Source organism: Choloepus didactylus, chromosome 24, assembly GCF_015220235.1.
Source record: "Choloepus didactylus isolate mChoDid1 chromosome 24, mChoDid1.pri, whole genome shotgun sequence".
Taxonomy (NCBI): Eukaryota; Metazoa; Chordata; class Mammalia; order Pilosa; family Megalonychidae; genus Choloepus; species Choloepus didactylus.
Genome location: NC_051330.1, coordinates 5,621,136 through 5,630,468, shown reverse-complemented (window position 1 = coordinate 5,630,468; position 9,333 = coordinate 5,621,136). Strand labels below are relative to the sequence as shown.

At 44.4% G+C, this 9,333-nt stretch overlaps 1 pseudogene; it reads left to right on the top strand.

Moving 5' to 3' along the window:
• Positions 1-664: 664 nt before the first annotated feature.
• On the top strand, positions 665-1,988 carry LOC119519826 (annotated as a pseudogene).
• The last annotated feature ends 7,345 nt before the right edge of the window (positions 1,989-9,333 follow it).

Here is a 9,333-nt window from a genome sequence, read left to right as displayed (position 1 = left end):
AAGCCCTGGGTTTGCAGGTCCATGTCCATTTGCTTGGCTAGTAATGAGTTCAAACTGCAGCAGAAGAAGTTTTAGGTTCAAGGGAAGAAAGAAGCAAAGATTGGGGGTTTTGTCAATAATCAAATCAGGGAAACAATTCAGCCGGGCAGCCCATAGGATCCCTTCCTCAGACTGTATTTAATGACTGTTGCTCAACTAAAGAAGTTTCGGAGGGTAGACCGGCTCTTTCATGGCGGTGGACAATGGACTTGGATGTCCAGAGTCTCTCTCAGCCTTGTTTTCCTGAGAGTCTGTAATTACCAGGCATATTTAACCAACGTCCAAGTTCTCTTGGTACTAAGGGCTAAGGTCACTGCTGAAACCCTGTTATACGTCCAGAGGAAATTGCCTTTGCGGTGACACTCGTCACATCCGTCAAACTCTAATGGGCTGGATAGGTCTCTCCAGAGACCTACTCTAGTCCCGTCTTGCTGGAGTTCAAGGAGAACCATCTTTACCACCCTCCCCTACCCCTACCTCCCAAATCTCCATCCTCACCCTTCTCCCTGGGCTCTTTGGGGTTCTTGGCCTGGGTGACCCCTTTTCTTGGTTGAGTGGCCGCCTGAGGTGTGAAGGGGGCTCTGGGATAGCGAGTTGGGGCTTTTGGAGGTGGCCAGGCAGGAGGATGAGCTCCTCCAGTGCTGAGAGTTGGGGAAAGAGCCCGCAGTACCAAATGGACCATCTGCTGAGCACTGTGGAGAGGGAGCTGCAGGCGGGCAGCGAGAAGGGGGTCCCCATGGGGCACAAGCTGCACCTCAAGGAGCTCTCCAATGAGGCGGTCCTCACCAAGAACCACTGGAGGACGTTCTCAGTGCTGGATGTGAATGTGCCCGGCTGGGTCCCCAGCACCACGCGTCCCTTCCTCCTGGACTTCATGACCACCGACGCCCACGGCTGGAAGGACGTGAAGGGGGAGTGAGTGTCCGGGGTGGGAATGGGGGGCAAGCCCAAGCTGCAGGTGCCCAGCTGCATCTTCATCCGCCCATCCCCCAGGCCCACTGGATGAAGGACCCCATCTCCTTTAGCAAAGCCAAATTCACCCACGAGCTCAGTGGTGGGGGAGATCACCATGAACTCCTTACATAAACAGGAACCCCATATTTGCACCGAAAGGGTTGGGGGGCCGCAGTGGATGATCACCAGCCATTGCTTTCCTGAGACCCAGTTCACACAGTCACAGCTTACCAGAACGAGACCACAGCTCTTAGAATGAAATGCTATCCATTTGCAAAAGCTTTCCTTGATGCAAAGGAAAGAAGCAGTCACGAAGATGTACGGGAAGAATGCGGGGACAATGAGCTAGCTGCGTATTCTCAACAGGGTGGCTTATTCCTGGCACCAGCCCGCTGGGTCCACCTGCCAGCCCCCGCTCTCAGTTTGGAAGGCCCTCTCACTCTTCTCCCTGCATGGCTCTGAAAGATACCCCACTCTGAGGAGCCACCTCTCAACCATCTACCCCAGTCCCTATACTCAGGGGAACACCTCTGCAACCTATTCTGACACTTCCTCATCTGTATGTTCATCATGCTCCAATCTGATGACAATTGGTCCAGCCTCGGAATGCCTGCCCATCCCAGCGTGCTCCCCGTGAGTCATAACCGGGTCCACCCACTGGTTCTAGTAAGTACCCCAACCTGTGGTCCATGAGTAATGGCGCCATCACAGCTGGCTCCCAGATGCCGGGGACGTCCAATGAGCTAGGAGCCCAGTTCCTTTGAGGCACACTATGTCCCCCTCGCCCACACTGTCTTGGTATTCACCTCCTCGGGGTCCCTCTATATGAAGGGGGTGCCACGGCCATAGACATTCTTGACAGCCAGTAGGATGCCTCGGCGCAAGCCCACCTGATAGCCTTATAGATGCCCGAGTCACCACCTTCCATGAGAATCACGGCCCTTTCCTTAGACGATGCACTCCCTTTCTGCTGTGGCAACCAAGTATTGATTTGAACCATCTAGTAAGGTACAAAATGGCAATCTCATGGGACAAGGGAAGGAAATGAAGCTTTTCAACTCCATCTTCTACAGGAGGAGGAACACACATTGTATTTATCAAACACAACAGAACACAAACAACCCCCCCATCGCCCATTTCCCCATCATCTGCACTATAATCTAGTCTTCAGTTGTTTGTATGCTACAGGTGAGTTTAACTTTGGAAACAATAGATTTGGCCCTATTCACCATTATTCATAATAAGGGCAATTGTTTGCCTGGGTCCAGTAACTTAATTTTTGTTTCATACAACATATAGATGACTTTGGCACACCAGAATTTATAAACTCCACTGGTCCTACTTTAGCAAAATAAAAAGCACACTTTTTAATTCTCTTCCTTGTTGCTTTGGAATGGTTTTCATGTCCTTTTTGTGGCAGATGCCAAAGTTATAAGAGAGTTATTATGGACAGAAAAAAATCTAAGAACCACAGATTTCAGTTGAAATGAAAGTTTGCTCTGTCTACTAGAAGGTGTGTTGATTTAAGCAGATGGCTATTCTCCTGTATTGTTAAAACTAGAACTGTTCATATTTTTCATCTGACAAAGTAGCCAAAGACAACCAGAAGAAAGCGTTTTCTACAGAATAAAGGTAATATGCAAAAAAAATCTCTAATGGTCTGAATTGAATTGTATCCAATCTTGTTCAGCATGTTTCAGATGTTGTTACATTGAGTGAAAATTCAATATTTGTAAATATGGTTGGGCTCTCTCTAGTCAGGTTCAAGGTGCTAACACATTTCAGACAACTATGAAATCCATACCTATGATAAAGTATAATCTACCTAACCTCCCTCTAGACACTGACATCTACAGACAGCTGCTCCAACCAAGGAAATACGGTGGGGGGGAAACCAACAAAACATCGACACCAACGTGCAATGTTTGCATCCTACTGGCTGTCAATCATGCAAGTGATCAAAGGGTTCTGGACACAGTAACAAAAACAAATTGGTTTAAACCTTAAAAACCATCAGGATGGAAACATTTTTTACTAAAAATTGATGAAGCAATCCACAGAAATAGTATTATACAGTCCTTCATCCTGTACTCTTTAAGGTTTTGACAAGACTGGTGAAATTCCGAATCTACATAGGTCAAAATTCTTGCGAATACAGTTAGAAATCAGGGATTCTGATTCTGTCTGTGATCTTTAAAAATGTCACTCTGTCCTCTATTACCTCAGTCCAAATTAAGGATTTATTTTCTTTACCCATTATGCTATTTGCAAAACATCCCGGATTCTTAATTGAAATTTCCAGTGGAACCAAAGTATAATCTCACCTGTTTGTTGCATCCAAATTATTATGTAACCGTGATACCCTATGTCAGCTGTCAGCTTCAGACCTCCCAGTGACTCCTGATCTCCAGCCATCACCTGCTCAATGCCAGTGAGACACAGCAAATTGCACTGCCCTGCGGTTATCCTTGTGAAGTCATTTGGGCTCAGCCGCTCATTTGTTAACAGTCAGACAGGTACTATTGAATGCCAGGTGGATCCCTCATTTCATGGAAGGCTGGGATAATAATTCACAAGGAACAGGGCAGCTGCATAACAGCATGGAAATGCTCATCCTGTGGAGCTGAGAAGAAGTGTAGAGAGAATAGGGTATGTCACATACCAATTCAGTTGGAGTTATGGTGTACATGATGGAGGTCATGAATCTTAAGAACCTGGCATGGAAAATGAGGTCTACTAAACTCTACTATGCCGACAAATACTAGTCCAGTAGGCATCATCTCTTCAAGGTCTTGACCACATCTTCAATAAGCACCTAATATATGCCAGGGACTGTGCGAGAGGGAGGGAAAAGAGGGATGAAAAGATATCATCTCAACCCTCGAGGAGTACACAGACAGTGGCTCCACCCAACAGTTTCCCTCAGGATGAGATAAGTTAAATGTTGAGCTGTACCACGAGTCGTGGTTGCAATAAAGAAGCAGTATCTAGACCTGCCAATGCAGTCAGCGAAGGCTGCAGAAAGGAACTGTGAACTGAGACTTGAAGGATGAGAACTTCATTATTCAGAAAACTATTAGTAAAATAACATCGGAATAAAATGAGAGAGAAGAGTAGCAGGTGAGTCTGAACAAGGAGGCAGGTCCGTATTGCCCAGACCAGGTAAATGTAGTTTTACCCCAGGGCCAGTGAAATGCTGAAGAGCTCTGAGCAAGAGAGTGACATGATCGGCTCAGCACGTTTGGTTGACTTTGACATTCCCATTTCCTGTGGAGAAGACAAAGCAGCAGTATAACAATTCTAAGGCAAAGCAGACTACATATTCCAAGTGCTTCAGCAGTGTGCAAATCTTAAATATCCTAAATAAAACTTATTGTGCTATTAAAGAGCATACTTTTTAAAACCACATGAATTTTCTTCAAATTTTCCCCATTGGCTTGGTTCTATTATGTCTAAAAGTAGTAAATTGCATTTCTTTGAAAACGTTTCATGCCAAGATCTTTAGTTTTTTACTAATTTGCAATGGTCTTCTCCCAAACTGAATAGGAACATTGAGATTCTGCTAAATTTGCCCTTTAAAATGAACCCTTCCATGCACATGTGAAGTGGATCTACATAATGCAGAGTTGCCCATTTCATCCCGGTGCCCAAAACCGAATTTGTGAGCTTGTGCAATGGAGAAGCAGATCAGGAAGCACGCGGCAGCTGCTGCAGTAAAAAAAAAATATTCGTTGGGGACTAACTACAGGCTTCTAAAGAAACGTCACTTCCCTCAGCCAAAGAAAACCTCTAAGTTGTAGCTCCGGAAAAAGAATCTCTTTGCAAGATAAAGCACCTAAACAAATCACTCCAGCTCTGGCCCCTGGTGTCTCCTCTTCTCCCAGGAATGCCCCAACTTCTGTTCACTTCGATACCCTTGGAGCTTTCTTACAAAAGGTGGAAACCAGTTCCCTTTGCTGTCTTCCTCTGACCCCGTTTATCAGGAACCTAGCACTTCTTTTCAGTCTGGAGATCAGCGTCTGCCCTGAGTCCCTGAGACCACCGAGGACTCACCTTTGGAGAAACTCTACCCCCTTTCCACAAAGGTGTGAACTATTCTTGCAATTCTACCAGAATAAAAAATATCTAATTATGGTACATTAAAAAATAGCAGTTACACCATAAAAGTTGTATATTTATGTAGAATAGCCAGTGGGCATTACCACTGTGCTTTTTCCCATAGAGGTCAACTTTTATTAAGCACCTACTATATACCTGCATTGTATTAAACACTGGAGATAAAAATGCAAATAAAAATAAAATAGACACACACACACACCCACCCCCAAGGAAATAGAGTCTAACAAGAGAGACAGACCAGCAGGTCAACAAATAGAACTGTGAGAAAAGTGCTATGAGAGGCCAGTTGATATGTCCCAGAACCCACATCTACAAGACGGGAGCAGCTGATGGCTGGGACGTGGCTGCTGAGGACGCTGAGCTCCTTTTCCACTCTCCTTCCTCCAGGGAATGTGGGAACCAGGCGGGGGGAGCATATTTTTTTTCCATGTAAACCAGCCCATTACCAACTACCTCAGACGCAGCAAGTCCATCGACAGTTCCTTGATGGTTTTTAAACTTGATGGCCTCTAGAGGTGTTGAGCCTCAAGAGAAATATTTTTCAGCGTTTGCTTCCACAGACAACCAGCATCCAAATCACTGGGGGAGAGTGTTATAAATCACAGATACAAGATGTCAGCCTTCCAGGCAGGGGGTCTGGAAAGCACAAAAGACCCCAAGGGCTGGAGAAAGAAGCAGGGGTGAGATCTTTTAGGGCTGGGTGGCCAGTGTAAAGTATTTAGATTTAGTCAACACACAGGCAGGGGAACAGCGCACAGAATGGCTGAGACAGTAGCCTTGGGGGGCTCAGTGAGAAGGGGTTCCCCCTCCAGACGGAGTGGCTGCTCGGGGGCCTCGTCCAGGGAAAGAGTCACAGACCCGGACTAAGGTGGCTGCACATCTCCCTCAGGAAAGAGCTGTCACTCCTTCTTCACGACTGCGCCAGTAACCGGTTGTCTGGAACTCTGGTCTCTACTGCTGAAGGCTGGAATGGAGGGAGTCAAAGAAGACGTTGCTCTGACCATGGGAGTCCCAGAAGTCCTTGCCAACAAAAAAAGAACAACGTTCACTGAGGAGTAACTTACAATGTTTTGAATTGGTATTTTATTTCTCATTTTTCAATTCTCTCTCTCTTTCTCTTTCTCTCTCTCTCATTTCATTTTCTATAGAATCAGAAAGAAATTGCTAGACCTGAAATTCAAACAAGGAAGTGCTATCATTTATTAGAAACGTGTCTTGGGCAAATTTCCTATGTGTAAGCTCCTACCTTCCTTATAAGTGTGTTGTAAGGAAAAATGCATTAACATATTTAAAGCACTTTGCTCAGTAAGTGTAAATTTCATTACAAGTGTTACTTAGCCTACTCTTCTAAAGGTACATTTTATGGAAGAAGGCAAGAATTGAAGTTTCCCAAAATTCTGAGAGAAGTTTTCAGAGGAGACGGAGAGGCTCTGAGAGCAACGTTCTCTATCGCCTCAAAGAAGAGATAAGCACAGTATGTTCTAATGTTGGAGAAGAAAAACAAAAGATGCACTTCAGGAGGCTAATAAAAGCAGCTCCCCTGGAGAGGATGGCTTTAATTATGAATTCGATCAGGGTTTTCCAGCACAGCTGATCCCTCCCTCCTTCAGAGCCTTTCAATTATTTGCCAGAAATGAGTCCCGACCACAGCTAATACTTTGAGTCTGCAAAATACCCCTTTTAAAGTAATAGACTCACTGCTTCAGAGAGAAAAAATCTTCCGAAGCTCAAGTTAAGCCCTAATTCTATCACAGATGCCTAAAATATTTTCCTTTGTGTTTCTATACAACATTTTATCATGTGTCACTATCTCTCATGAGGCCTTCTAGAGTTCTACGCCTATCATTTTCTTGTTCTCTTCACTTTCACATCCCCACTCCCACTGTCACCCCTTTTTGTGGGATGTCACTTTCAGGCTTTGCTTTTTGCACTGTCTTTCCATGGAATGTGTCTTTATAGAAGGCCACTGGAGTAGGGTTTCCAGACTTAGCAAATAAAAATGTAAGATGCCTCATTAAATTTAAATTTCAGATAATGATTTCTTTTTTAGTGTGAGTATGTCCCATGCAATATTTGGGGTGTACTTATGTTTATGATTATTTATTGTTTACCAGAAAGTCATGTTTACCTGGGATGTCTGTATTTTATCAGGCACCCCTACCCTAGAGATCTTTAAAAATAGATTCTCATCAGCCTAGAGAGTTCTGCCTGGATACAAGGGTGTGTGTAAAATGATCTCATCAAGCCTTCTTCTATCACATAGATACTCCGATCAGCCTTTAGCAAACATTAACGCTACAGTTTACAGAGACTCGCACAGCTCCTGCCATAAGGGTATATTACCTAAACCAGAATGACACAGACCAAGGCAAAAACACAGGAAGTAGATGGTCCAGGGGATTTAGCGAAATGTTGGATGACCCATTTAAAACAGACTCAGTTAAAATGACAGTCAGGGAAAATCCTTTGAAGGGGGCTCAGTTGTGTTAGTGACATCAGATTGACCAAGGGCATGCGGATTGCATGGGATTTGAGCGATTTCCCGGTAACAGGTATTTTACGCAGAATTCAAATGAAGTCATTGCTGAGGCTTGTCAAGCCCCAGCCCGAGGCCCCTTCATCTCTTCTGATGCCCCAGGGGCAAATAAAGCCCTGTCTCCATATTTAAAGTCTTCTGAGGGCTGTGTTAAGCTTTTCACTTGAAAATCATTTTCTTCTGTGGAGCTCAGCAGGAGCCTGGCTGCAGGGAGGTTTTGTGGAGCTGCCTGTCAGCTTATATCTCAAACACAGTGAAATTCAACTAATTGTAAGGGTGTATTGTCCTGGTGGCACAATGCACACAGCTTCTCAATGGCTGTGTGGCCCTGTGCGTGGACTGCAAAGTTCAATATCTGCTTCCGATCACTCTCACGTCCATGGGAATGGGCCAGGGATGGAGGGGTGGGAGGCTGAGCTCTGTCCCTTGCAGGGCTTCAGTGCTGTAAGTCATACCCAGCAACTCAAAATGTCACGTGGAATTTGCTCTTGTGGGTTATTAAGTTCTGGTGTTATAAAGCTATAAAGTTCTAAATCTACGCTTTCTTTGGGAAACACTTTATGTAGGAGACTGAACTCTCTCTCTAGAACTCACAAGAGTCATCCGAGAACTAGAGAAAGTCTTATTTATACCTATGATTAAAAAGTGCTTTGTGCCAGGAAAATGAACATAGGAATTCTTTTAACCAGTGACAGTGTTTGTACTGTCTAAATTTCACCAACCAGGAATCAAGAAATGATGCTCTTGTGTCATGTTATCTGTACCTTGCATACAGATTCCACCACCCTTCATGTAAATTTTTAAGGCCCAGTTGGGTAGATATTGGAGTTGGTAACTGTTTCTCATTTTCCATTGGAAAATTGAGCTCTGTGAGGTTTGCTAGGTATTGCCCAAAGTAAAAGTAAACCAAAAATGAGTTTTGCCTTCATTATCCATATCCATAAGGACTTGTTTTATTCTGTGAGCGTAACATCAGGAAACCACTTCGGGCTACTGTGCACCCTTCTAACTTTCACTATTCTAGGAACTCATGACTATACCATCTACTCTAAGATGCAGTCTCTGGAATAATTACAGGAAGAAGATCGTTTAACAGAAAGGTTATCATTTTCCTGAATACCACGCTGATCATGAAACTCTATTTGCTTCATTGGCTTCCGCACAACCAATGCCTCCTGAATTTGTCTTATAGTATTATTTAGAGTTAGTTTGGGGGTAGCTTCTTTTTTTGCTTTCTTCTTGGTTGTTAGTACATTTTTGTCCATGTCAGATTCTGTTTGTCTGAGATCGTGCACTGTCAGTGGATAACACCTTGCCCTGTAGCTGGAAACTGGGTGTTGGCGTGGATGGAGGTGGCTCTGGGGATGGTTGTGATGGCAGTGAAGGCGTGACTACCACTTCCAAAAGAAAGAGAACAATTTCTCACCAGCCAGGCCACCAGGAGAAGATAAACTCTAACCCAAAGCAGGGAAAAGGAAGTTCAAATAAAATAATTTCTATGGGATGGCATAGAATCAACCAAAGATCTGTCTTTCTGAGAGAAAGATCTTGTGGCCCTGCTCTAACTCAGATATGAAAAACAGAGAAGGGGAGTTCTCGGCTGATCCTAAAGTAGTGCTTCTCAAATTTTTTTGTGCATACAAATCACTCGGGAGATTTTGTTAACATGCAGATTCTGGTTCAGT